Source organism: Salvelinus sp. IW2-2015, linkage group LG31 (genome assembly GCF_002910315.2).
Source record: "Salvelinus sp. IW2-2015 linkage group LG31, ASM291031v2, whole genome shotgun sequence".
In the NCBI taxonomy this organism is placed as follows: Eukaryota; Metazoa; Chordata; class Actinopteri; order Salmoniformes; family Salmonidae; genus Salvelinus; species Salvelinus sp. IW2-2015.
Window position 1 is genome coordinate 11,437,399 of NC_036870.1, and position 14,005 is coordinate 11,451,403.

Genomic DNA, 14,005 nt, shown 5'->3' on the forward strand with positions numbered 1-14,005 from the left:
CATAACGTGTCACTCGCTAGGTTCCCATCCAACTGGCTACAGATTTTCATGCTAATACTCTAGAATCGGCATATAGAAAATGTGTGCATTTTCCCACCAGTGGTGTGTTTCCACAAAATTGACAGTGCGRGATAACGTAGTGCACACAAAATGTACATTTTCGCTTAAGTTTTCATGTACGCATAAAAATCAAAAATTCTATGTTTCCATCGCATTTTCAACTCTACCGATAGTTTTGTCACAAWWATTMTTGCAWTAAATAGCAAATGTGCCTCCTCTGGTCTTGGTACYTGCTCTCTAGCCAACAGCTTGCAGATACAGTGTGGGTAGGCTGTGCTGGGTTAAAAGGCTCTGCATGGTCAATCCGTCATCTGCAGTGACCGTACAGCATTTACTGCTATATGGTCTCTGCAGAAGTCTGGACATTCATACTTCTTGCACTTTGAGGAACAGAGCTGTTGTGAAGGGAGTTGTCAAGGACGTGAGTTTGTGTTAATACAGGACCTCCCGCCCCCATCTACTGTCAACCAATCATTGCCACAAATTTTGMGAGGCTCACGGCGATGCGGTACGGAGCTCGATTTGYCCTCCACAAGCCTTCAGAGGCTCTGCAATTGCTTCACATTCTCTGTAAGAATCACATATGCAGAGACAGCATAAATTGGCTTTAAGTCTACATGATGAGATTATTATGGATAAGAGGTGATAATATTTTTATTGGCAGTCAAGCACTGATCATCATMTCACCAGAATAAGACCCTCAATATTTATTGGAAAGGAGCATAAAGATCACATTGCACTTTCACCACCCTGTAAAATTCATCACTTCATCTGTAGCCTAATAATCTGTATGGTTTCCTGAGTTGTAGCGGGAGGACCACTCCCCATAACATCGCGTGACTCCAAGTTTACTTCGATATGATGGTTATTATATCAATATTTGTGCATGAAGGCATTTCCACTGCCATTTCTCACATTATTCATTTTACTGACACAAAAATATCCCACCATGTCGAACGAACAAATGATCTGTCTGCATTTATAACATTGTACCGAAACTTCCTGTTTCCATCAGCTGTTGGTATTTTTATTTATATGGTATMACTTTACTGCATAAAAACTGTGGATGGAAACATGGTTACAGTCTCAATACTTCTGGAGCTCAGTGTTTCTACTTGTGGTCCTGCAGTAGATACTTTGGTTAAAGTTGTCTCATAGGACAACTGACGTTAGATTGGCCAGCCAGGTTCATCATCAGTGTCAAGTCATTGGTTGCCAGATTTGAGCCTTTTTAGTCCACTGTTTTGGCTTCTTGTACCTTACACTGTGGTCCAGATCACCATTTTCAGCATATCACCTGTCCATATTCTCGTCAAACCTGTGTGAATGGAAATATATTGAACTGGACTGAAACACAATAAATACATAAACACAGCCAATACATTTTCATGAATCATCATAATAGAAGGTCTCACTGTTTTCTTTCTGTTTGAAATGAATACTTTGATTTACTCAATGGTAGCCAAAGAGTGATTAAGAAAAACTAGATATTAGTCACACAATAAACATACGAGGTGATGGGCTTTCCCATTTATGGGTTCATTAATGTAGCTTATTGTGAATGTGTGATGGTGCTTTCAAGAGTACTGGGAACTCTGGAAAAAACCGAGTTCAAATTATGACTTCAGTGATCTTAAGGTCGGAAAGTAGGAGCCGTAGAAAGAGACCTTAGTTCCCAACTTGGAATTCTGAGTTGACCCCTCAAAAATATTTTTTTCCCAGTCGGAGCTACATTTTTTACAAGTTCACAGTTGTCTTAAACGCACTGAGGTCGGAAGTCAGAGATTTCCGAGTTCCCAAGTGTTTTGAACGTGGCGTGAGAGAGTCTGATGGTGTCACTCACTGTCTGACGCAGTCGGGGATCTGCACACGCTCAATAGGGATGTGCTGGGACAGCTCCCGAAGGCTGTCGATAAACTGAAGCTTGCGACTGAATTTGGAGCTGTGAGGATGACGGGATCGGAAGCCATTAGTTTTGTGTGACGGCACAGAGCCTACATGTAAAAAATAAAGATACAGTAGTGGGCCGCATCGTTCAGATGAAATAAATATACAATTAAGATTTGTACTATTACAGTTACAAGATCAGGGCGGCTGCTCAAACAGTGCTATGGCCATTGTTCTATAGATGTCCCTTTTGCTTCATGGAGTAACAGGGCCCATTGACTCAACAACAACAACAGCAACCCTGACAGACTAGACTTGGTGTCTCAGGGGATGGTGGCCCTCACCTGATGAAGGGCTTGATGATAGTGATCAGGGCCTTGATGTACCAGGTTGGGTGTACGATGTATAGACCTTTCAGATTCTTCCTCAACCTACGAGAGAAACAGAATCAAGTTTAAGAGTAAAGGTAACAGTTGTTCATTCAATCTGTCAGTATATCTTCTGTAGATTTACACTACCTCTCTCACACARATCTCACATCACCATGATTGACGGTTTAAACATTTCCATAAGACACGTATCTCTACCAAAGGTTACTTTAGTGCCTCCAAAGGTTATTTGGGGCCCAGTCTGTGTGACTCCCCAGACAGGRGCAAACTGTTAAGTAAGTGGTCTACCTCTCTCACTTACAGTACCAGTCAAAAGTTTGGACACACTTACTCATTCCAGGCTTTTTCTTTATTTTGACTATTTTCTAGATTGTAGAAAAATAGTGAAGACATCAAAACTATGAAATAACACATATGGAATCATGTAGTAACCAAAAAAGTGTTAAACAAATAAAAATATGTTATACTTTAGATTCTTAAAAAATAGCCACCCGTTGCCTTGATGACAGCTTTGCACACTCTTGGCATTCTCAACCAGCTTCATTGTTATACAGAAGATAGCCATATTTGGGTAAAAGACCAAACCCATATTACAGCTCAAATAAGCAAAGATAAACGACACTCCATTATTACTTTAAGACATCAAGGTCAGTCAATTCGGAAAATTTCAAGAACTTTTAAAGTTTCTTCAAGTGCATCAAGGCTACTGGAAGGAAGACCCAGAGTTACCTCTTCTGCAGAGGATAAGTTCAATAGAGTTAACTGAACCTCAGATTGCAGCCCAAGTAAATGATTCACAGAGTTCAAGTAACAGACACATCTCAACATCAACTGTTCAGAGGAGACTGCGTGAATCAAGCCTTCATGGTCGAATTGCTGCAAAGATTATTAAAGGACACCAATAAGAAAGACTTGCTTGGCTTGGGCCAAGAAACTCGAGCAATTAAAAAAAAAAATGTATTTCACTTTATTTAACCAGGTAGCTAGTTGAGAACAAGTTCTCATTTGCAACTGCGACCTGGCCAAGATAAAGCATAGCAATTTGACACATATAACACACAGAGTTACACATGGAATAAACAAAACATACAGTCAATAATACAGTAGGGGAAAAAGGAAAAAGTCTATATACAGTTAGTGCAAATGAGGTAAGATAAGGGATTAAGGCAATAAATAGGCCATGGTGGCGAAGTAATTACAATATATCAATTAAACACTGGAAGGGTGGATGTGCAGAAGATGAATGTGCAAGTATAGATAGTGGGTGCAAAGAAGCAAGATAAATAAATAAATACAGTATGAGGTAGATATAGGCTATGAGGTAGATAGATGGGCTATTTACAGATGGGCTATGTACAGGTGCAGTGATCTGTGAGCTGCTCTGACAGCTGGTGCTTAAAGCTAGTGAGGGAGATATGAGTCTCCAGCTTCAGTGATTTTTGCAGTTAGTTTCATCATTGGCAGCAGAGGAACTGGAAGGAAAGGCGACCAAAGGAGGAATTGGCTTTGGGGGTGACCAGTGGATATACCTGCTGGAGCGCGTGCTATGAGTGGGTGCTGCTATGGTGACCAGTGAGCTGAGATAAGGCGGGGCTTTACCTAGCAGAGACTTGTAGATAACCTGTAGCCATGGGTTTGGCGACAAGTATGAAGCGAGGGCCAACCAACAAGAGCGTACAGGTCGCAATGGTGGGTAGTGTATGGGGCTTTGGTGACAAAACGGATGGCACTGTGATAGACTGCATCCAATTGTGTTGAGTAGAGTGTTGGAGGCTATTTATAGATGACATCGCCTAAGTCGAGGATCGGAGTATGATGGTCAGTTTTACGAGGGTATGTTGGCAGCATGAGTGAAGGATGCTTTGTTGCGATATAGGAAGCCGATTCTAGATTTAATTTTGGATTGGAGATGCTTAATGTGAGTCTGGAAGGAGAGTTTACAGTCTAACCAGACACCTAGGTATTTGTAGTTGTCCACGTATTCTAAGTCAGAGCCGTCCAGAGTAGTGATGTGGACGACAGGCAGGTGCGGGCAGTGATCAATTGAATAGCATGCATTTAGTTAATGGACATTAGACCTGTGGAAATCTGTCCTTTGGTCTGAGGCGTCCAACATTGGGAATTTCTGTTCCAACCGTCGTGTCTTTGAGAAACACAGAGTAGGTGAACGGATGATCTCTGCATGTGTGTGTTCCCACCATGAAGCATGGAGGAGGAGGTGTGATGGTGCTTTGCTGGTGACACTGTCTGTGATTTATTTAGCATTCAAGGCACAATTAACCAGCAAGGCTACCACAGCATTCTGCAGCGATACGCCATCCCATCTGGTTTGCGCTTAGTGGGACTATCATTTGTTTTTCAACAGGACAATGACACCAAACACACATTCAGCTGTGTGTAAGGGCTTTTTGACCAAGAAGGAGAGTGATGGAGTGCTGCATCAGACGACCTGGTCTCCACAATCCCCCGACCTCAATCCAATTGAGATGGTTTGGGATGAGATGGACCGCAGAGAGAAGGAAAAGCAGCCAACAAGTGCTCCGCATATGTGGGAACTCATTCAAGACTGTTGGAAAAGCATTCCTCATGAAGTTGGTTGAGAGAATGCCAAGAGTGTGCAAAGCTGTCATCAAGGCAAAGGCTGGCTACTTTGAAGAATTTCAAAATATAAAATATATTTAGATTTGTTTAACACTTTTTTGGTTACTAAATGATTCCAATAGTGTGTTATTTCATAGTTTTGATGTCTCACTATTATTCTACAATGTAAACAATAGTAAGAAAAGAAATATAGAGAAAAACCTAGATGAGGCGAAGGGGTGTGTCCAGAACTTTTCGAACTAGTATATACGTCGACAGTGGGCTGCAAGGTTCAGAGCAAAGCAGATAGTGAGAGGGGAAGTTGGCTAGACACGGTCAGGTGTCAAAACACTWGCTCTATTGGAGAAAACATCACAAAGAACAATGGTGGTTTTCCAGACACAGGTGAGCCCTACTCCTGGACTGAAAAGCATGCTCAATGTAGAACTATTGAAAGAGCTTTTTCATCCACAAACACTTAATCTTGTATGGAAAACCGTCAAATCCTCACCACTCATCCCCTACCCAGATGGTCATATGCCATCGCAATCTTTGCTCTCTCTCRCCCACTACTKTCTCCTCTTCTATCATATCATCTCTCCCTTTGTAAATAGTTCTCTGTCTTGTCTCCTGACTCTGRCTGTTCGACCCTACTATCCTCCCTTTCCGCATCCTATGACTCGCACTGTCCTCTTTCCTCCCGGCCGGCTCGGCCCTCCCCTCCTGCRCAGTAGCTGAGTGACTCATTGCGAGTTTACAGAACAGGCCTGCGTGGAGCGAAAATTMAGGAAAACTAAACTTCTGGAGGACCTATCATCCTGTCACGCCCTCCTCTTTACATGCTCTTCCTCTGTTTCTGTTGCTAAAACCACTTTCTATCACTCTACATTTCAGCTTCTGCCTCTAACCCTAGTAAACAATTTTCCACCATCTCCTCCCTCCTTAATCCTCAACCCCCTCCCTCCTCCCCCTCTGCGGACGACTTTGTCAACCACTTTGAAAAGAGTTAACTGGTCCCACTCACACAGAACTACCCTACGCCTTGACCTCTTTCTCCCCTCTCTCTTCAGATGAAATCCTGCGACTAGTGTCCGGCCGCCCGACAACCTGCCCACTTGACACCATCCCCTCCTCCATTCTCCAGATCATCTCTGGAGACCTTCTCCCATTCCTCACTCCCCTCATCAACTCACTGGCTTCCCTCATCAATCCCTCTGACTTCAAATGGCCGGTGTCGGTCCACTCCGCAGGAAACCAACACTCAACCCCTATGACGTCAAAAACTACAGACCGGTATCCCTTCTTTCTTTTCTTTCCAAAACACTTGAGCCCGCTGTCTCAGACAAACTCTCTCGCTATCTCTCTCAGAATGATGTTCTTGACCATAACCAGTCAGGCTTCAAGATGGGTCACTCAACCGAGACTGCTCTTCTCTGTGTCATGGTGGCTTTCCGCACTGCCAAAGCTGACTCTCTCTCCTCTGTTCTCATCCTTCTAGATCTATCCGCTGCATTCGACATCATGAGCCATCAGATCCTCCTCTCCACCCTCTCAGGGCTGGGTGTCTCAGGCTCTGCACACTCTTGGATTGCATCCTACCTGGAAGGTCGCTCCTCAGCTTGGATATCTCAGCTTGGATGTCGGCCCACCATCTCAAGCTCAACCTCGACAAGACAGAGCTGCTCTTCCTCCAGGGGAAGGCCTGCTCGCTCRATGACCTCTCCATCACGGCTGACAACTCCACAGTGTGACCCTCCCAGAGTGCAAAGAACCTTGGTGTGACCCTYGACAACACCCTGTCGTTCTCTGCAAACATCAAAGCAGTGACTCGCTCCTGCAGGTTCATGCTCTACAACAMCTGTAGAGTACGACCCTACCTCACACAGGAAGCTGCACAGGTCCTAATRTATGCACTTGTCATCTCCCGTKTGGACTACTGCAACTTGCTGTTYGTTMGGCTCCCCGCTTGTGCCATTAAACCCCTGCAACTTATCCAGAARGCTGCAGCCTGCCTAGTGTTAAACTTTCCCAAATTCTCCCATGTCGCCCCGCTCCTCTGCACATTCCYCTGGCTTCCATTCGAAGSCCGCATTCACTACAAGATCATGTTACTTGTCTATGGAGCAGCAAGAGGAACTGCCCTTCCCTACCTTCAGGTTATGCTCAAACCCTAAACCACAACCCGAGTTCTCCGTTCTGCCATCTTTGGTCTTTTGGCCCTCCCACCCCTATGGAGAAGCTCCTGCTCTGCTAGGTATTTGTAGTTGTCCACGTATTCACCTAACGGTGAACCAGCTTCCCCCTGATATGTTGTGTTTGTCCCACCTAGCTATCTTAAGATGAATGCAGTAACTGTTAAGTCCCTCTGGATAAAGCATCTGCTAAATGACTAAAATGTAAATGTTCAAAGAAAGGGTCCAAAATCATATCACAAAAAAAATGAGTGTCTGTGTTGTATAAAGGAAATAAGATATAATAATATAAATATAATAAATAAATATACTAATATAATAAATAAAAAATAATAATATAAATAATATAAAGGAATATCAAGTTGAGACATTCATTTCAACAACATACAAGGTCAGTGGGATGGTCTTAGCAGCTTTTTTCCTCCTGCAGTCACTTGATACCTTTACTGATCCAAACATTTAGTTACATTATTAGTATTAGACCCAGGTCAAGGTTTACAGCATCAAAGCTTTCTGGAAATATGAGGGATTATGTTAGTAGCCATGTGTTACGGGATTTTTGTGTTAATGACTAAAATATGTATACATTTTTTTTTTTGTTTTTTATTCCCATTTTCTCCCCAATTTTCGTGGTATCCAATCGCTAGTAATTACTATCTTGTCTCATCGCTACAACTCCCGTACGGGCTCGGAGAGACGAAGGTCGAAAGCCATGCGTCCTCCGAAGCACAACCCAACCAAGCCGCACTGCTTCTTAACACAGCGCGCCTCCAACCCGAAGCACCAATGTGTCGGAGGAAACACCGTGTACCTGGCCCCCTTGGTTAGCGCGCCACTGCGCCCGGCCCGCCACAGGAGTCGCTGGAGCGCGATGAGACAAGGATATCCCTACAGGCCAAACCCTCCCTAACCCAGACGACGCTATGCCAATTGTGCGTCGCTCCACGGACCTCCCGGTCGCGGGCGGCTTCGACAGAGCCTGGGTGCGAACCCAGAGACTCTGGTGGCTAGACCACTGCGCCACCCGGGAGGCCCCTAAAATATGTATACATTTGACTTAGAATTATAACTCATAAATGTTGAATGTTATGTGTTCCTTGTTAGAAAGAATGGGTTTATCTTCAGACAGGCTAGGATGATGTCTCTACCCAGGGAGGGGAAGACCTTGGGTTGGTTGTAGATAGTTTAACAGGTGGCAGACAGTAATGAGAACTCGAACTGTATTGCCATTGTATCCGAGAGGAGGTTGGACATTAAAACCTATGACATCATTTTTATTATATAACCTGATGTAAATTGTACTATGATTCAGTACTCTCGAGAATAAACGCTATTGATTGATTGATTTTAAYACTGGTATCTGTSCATTTTATGCTGATAATTATCTTACAAATTCTTATTTATGGGCAGAGTGTTTTAATTGAATTGGTTGATAAACAGGAATTAAAATTCCTTTAACACCATGCCGTACAGAAGCCTTTGGACACTGTTGTAACCATCCTGAAAAAAATAACACTCTTTCCATTGGGGCACTCAATGTAAAACGTTTTAAAAACGTTTTCCAACGGAAAATGACTATGTGAGTGTTTTTTATTGGARAAGTCCATGTAGTTCATCCTAGTTTCAGTCCATTTTCTTCCGTTTTGTGCCTAATGAACAAAACCCTGGAATCTACCAACTCTTAGCCTGAAAACTGTAGGTTGGTTGTGCGGGAAGTCAGGAGGAAACTCAAAATTATACTTTGGTTTTGATGCCATCCTCTGGCTGAAGAAGGAGTGCCAAAGCAGGCTCTCGTAAACTTGCTAAGGATGCTAAGGCCCAATGTGACACTATTATTGCCAGCTACTTGCTGTGGGTTARTTTCTATACTATATAAGTACATATGGTTGCTACACTGCACATTCAAACTCTCATACACAATTTTTTTWAAGTATGCATGGTATTATTTGGGAATATTTACTGAAGGTTTAACTTTATTTTACTGTCTGCTGTTTTAAGGCGTTTATTTATTAAAAGTACTGGTACTGGTATAAAAGTAGCCTTCTGGTATAACTTTGTGATATAGTTAAATAGTAATTACTTAGCAATTACCTAATGAGGTGCAGACTTGTATTAGATCAAGACAAGTCACAAATGTGATGGCTTGAGACTCGTCTTGGTAGCTTCTATTCTGTTTCACTACACGAGAGCGCAACGGTGGTGGACACGCCTACTCATTCCATGGTTTTCTTAATTTTTACTATTTTATACATTGTAGAATAATAGTGAAGACATCAAAATTATGAAATAACAAATATGGAATCATGTAGTAYCCAAAAAAGTGTTTAAAAAATCTAAATATATTTTAGATTCTTCAAAGTAGCCAACCAAATCCAAATCCAATCCAAATCAAACTCTATTTCACACATGTGCCGAATACAACAGGTGTAGACCTTACCGTGAAATGCTTACTTACAAGCCCTTAACCAACAATGCAGTTCAAGAAAGAGTTAAGAAAATATTTACCAAATAAACAAAAGTAAAAAATTATAAAAAGTAACACAATAAAAGAACAATAACGAGGCGATATACAGGGGGTATCAGTACTGAGTCAATGTGCAGGGGTACAGGTTAGTTGAGGTAATTTGTACATGTAGGTAGAGGTAAAGTGACTATGCATAGATAATAAACAGTGAGTAGCAGCAGTGTAAAAACAAATGGGGGGGATGGGGGTGAAGCAGAGAGAACAGTCTATGACTTGGGTAACTAGAGTCTTTTACAATTTTTGGGACTTTCCTCTGACACCGCCTAGTATATAGGTCCTGGATGGCAGGAAGCTTGACCCCAGTGATGTACTGGGCCGTACGCACTACCCTCTGTAGCGCCTTACGGTCAGATGCCGAGCAGTTGCCATACCAGGCGGTGATGCAACCGGTCAGGATGCTCTCGATGGTACAGCTGTAGAACTTTTTGAGGATCTGGGGACCCATGCCAAATCTTTTCAGTCTCGAGGGGGTAAAGGTGTTGTCGTGCCCTCATGTATCTAATGTTAGAGGTCAGAGGTACGAAAGCAGAAAGTGGATGCGGTGTTTTGCTGACGTGTGGGATGTTATTTTTGTGGTGGACAGCAGCAGCTATGACATGGTGATGCAGGAAGACAGCCAGACCAACGGGCTGCAGGAGGCACTAAACCTCTTCAAGATCATCTGGAACAACAGGTGGCTAAGGACCCTTCCTGTCTGGGTCTTACTGAACAAACAGGACCTCCTAGCAGAGAAGATTTTGGATGGAAAATCTAAAATGGAAGAGTATTTCCCAGAATTTGCACACTACACTATGCCGGAATTTTCAACACCAGTACCAGGGGAGGACCTTCGTGTCACCAGGGCAAAGTACTTCATASATGATGAGTTTCTGAAGATCAGTGCAGCAGGCCAACTAGACGAAAGGGACTGTCATCTGGTTTTCACCTGTGCAGTTGACACAGAAAACATCCGGCTCTTCTTCCGTGTCTTGACAGACAGCCAGCTTGGTAGATTTTCGACACTGAGACACTTATTTTTCACCGACTGAGACAAATTTCAATGATTTGATTACTTGAGACTTAATTACTTTGCATAAAATAAAATAACRTGAGATTTGACTTTGGCAGTGTTCCAGGCCAACTACATTGCAGTTGCCAGATCTCACAATGCCTGAATAGGTGTTGAACATATCCACTAACCACATCATATAATATAGCACTCTGACTGCAATGTTGATGACTGCAATTTATTCGACCTGGAACGTGGCCTACGACTTGTAGACTCCGCTGACATGAGATACTGTTGAGTTCAAATATGTTTGTACTGTTTTGTTACTCACTGTGGCATATAGTCTTCTGAAATAGGACCGCAAACCAAGCCAATTTGAGTAAACAGAACTAACCTTCTGTCAACGGTGGTGTAACACTCTCTGAGCCAGCCAATGGTGGGGAGCTTGTCACGCTGGGCCATGGCACACAGGTACACAATGACYTAGTTCTCCGCAACCATCAGGTCCAACGTTCCCACAACGTACCTGCAATGTTTAGTGGTGCTGTGGTTAGGAATGTCGACCTGAAGAGTGGCCAATTCAGATAGTGTTTTACTAAGACTGTGGCTTCTCATCAATTAGCTCTCAGACCTGAACAGGTTGTCCATGACATGCTGGTAGTTCTCCATGTTGTTTTCAGGGAGATAGCAGGAAGAGAACACAATGATGTCATTAGACCCTTCTCCATAGTAACCTAGAAGGAAAACAATATTTGGATGYGGCAAAAATGAACATGCAAAAAATAAGTGAAGATGCTCGTTCTGTCATCCGAGTTGATCTCACAACAAACGGTCACATTATCCGAAATCCATGAGCCTGAGAAAAGCTCACATTCTTGCATAATGTCGGTTAGGTAAGTGCGACAGATTAAGTGAGTGCTGGGATTCTGGACTCACCCCCATGTGACAAGACTCGAAGGAAAGGATCCAGTACACTCATGTTGACKAGACTCTCCTGAAGCGGATCTCCTGTGCGGAACCGGCGCCACCTAGTGCCCTGGCTGTCCACTTGGTCTTGGTCAAGAGAGCCCACTCCCATCTGCTCTGGTACTGACTCACGGGCCTTATGGAAACATGATGCCACTCCCAGACGAAGCAGGTCATCTGTGAATGGGAATAATGTTTCAATGGTCAATTTCCCATACCGTACTGTAGATAACAAAATGTATAGACGGAGAGTGGTTGTGTACTGTCTATAATATGTTATATCTATGGGGTCAAGATCATCGAATGCAAAGTATATATAAAGGGAATAGCTATATATTGTGAATTTCCCAAAATAGCCTATTTGTGTCTATCCCATGGGAAAAAAATAATCCAAGTGAAAGTTGTTCAATAAGTTCATTGGCCTGTCTTGGACCTGTGAGTGAAGAAASGGACCAAAGATAAAGGCTGTTAGTCTGTCCTGTCCACTGCACCCAGTTCTCACCCTCCAAATCCATGTTGTGCACTGGAAAATGGAGGGACTCGCTGTCCGAGGGCGTTTCCATGGCATCCAAGTCGATGTCCAGCCCCAAATCGTCATCATCAGGGGAGGGAGAGAGGGCAGCTGTGGCATAGTCGTCGGACACCGCCGAGTCACTGCGATCCAGCGTCAGACTTAGGGCGGGGGCCACCAGGCGCTTCTTCCTGGGTCGGGGCCCTGTCAGAGCCAGGCTGCTGGGCGGGGCTACCATGACATTTAATTATCATGATTTGCATTTATATGGAGCTTTATAACAGTGACTGTGATGTTACAACATTGCCATTTTGAATTGAAGTYTTACCTGGCCTGTCATCAGCAGCTAATGTGGGGTTCCCCGAGACTGCATCTGTGCCATGAACATTCCTGGGAGGTGACCTACAATGTTTAGAGAGGTCAACAATTACATTTCTATGGATTTTTTATTAGATATAGGTGTTTCATTGTGAAAAAACACTTGTTTGGATATTTGGTATGTTGATAATATAAGAAAAACAATTCAGTCTGATGWCCATGACCTCTGACCTGGGAATGTAAATGTCCTCCTTCTCCTTCTCCATTTCTTGCTCTTCCTCTCTTGGCTCCATGTTGTTGCTGTGCAGGTTTTCAGTGCCAAGTTTCCTGATAGATGTTGTCAGAGTAACAGCAAACCTTTTGGCCCGGAGAAATTAAAAATCCAAACCGCTATTACAGCTCAGGAGCAACTTTAGCTGTAACTTCATWTTTTTATTTGAGGAGAATAAAGGGTGTAAAAAGAAATGATGATGAATGTCATGGACATACGGTAACAAGTAAAAAAAAAAAAACACTAACACCAACAGGTTCATGTCTGATCAGTTCTGCCAAATTATCGGATAATGAGGGATTTGTTCCTATGCTGGCCTCTAGTGGAACACGCACAGTGTTCATTTGTATTGAGTGCAATATAGGTAGTACAGTATATAAGCCAAGGCTGTCAACAACCACTGTCTGTCACCATTTTGTACTTTCTTTTTCAAAGCTTGTATTATAATGAAAATGTAGAATCACTTGTAGAATGTAAGACCCTTTCACCAGTGAGAACACATTAAATTGCACCAATATCATCAAGTTTGTCTTGGTTAGATTCATGTGAATAAGTGGTAAACAAAACTTGAGACAGGAATGCATGTGCACAGATACAACACAAAGCAACAAACGTGTAACATTACCTTGTTGATGGTATTTGGTTGACAGGCCGACAAACTTTTCAATGCCTTTGTAAAAGTACAGTAACTGTACAATGAGTAGCCTTTGAGTGAAAGAGGTAAARGTTATGGATTTGCTGAACTCATGACGAAGCCTCAATTGCACTGACACAATTGCCACACCTGAGAGTCAAGGTGTGGTGTATTTATTGCCAGTGCAAGCCCATCCCTGTAACCAAGYCAACAGGAATTAACTGCACAAGCTCCGCTTTAGGGTGAAAACATGCATGTACATGCATGCTTGTTCAGAATTCATGCAATGTAAGGCTATTGGGCTGTATGACARCACAGAGAATCAAACAAAAGAGTCAGCACTGAAACCAGTGATACATGATTGAGGATTTTTTTCAATGTTATTTATAGTACAAAACACATACAAACATCCTAATACCTATTCTGAATCCAAAATGTATGGCCTACTGTAGATTTGAAAGGTCCATAGAAATTTGACCTAAGAGATTTTGTACCCAAAGATGTTTTGTGCACCTGGTACTTCCTTGGCTATCTACACATTATTTGCTGGCTCAGCATTGRACCATGAGTACTTATCTTGTAATTTTGAGTAGTTAAATTTTTCTAGTAATCACACCCCTCTTCAACATTTCCTCATTCAGTCACCACAAACTGCCTATGTATCTTAAATATGTTTAGAAACGAG

General features: G+C 42.8%; 1 pseudogene; it reads right to left on the bottom strand.

Moving 5' to 3' along the window:
• Positions 1 to 696: 696 nt before the first annotated feature.
• Positions 697 to 13,483, bottom strand: LOC111956183 (BCL2/adenovirus E1B 19 kDa protein-interacting protein 2-like; annotated as a pseudogene).
• Between the last annotated feature and the right edge of the window lie 522 nt (positions 13,484 to 14,005).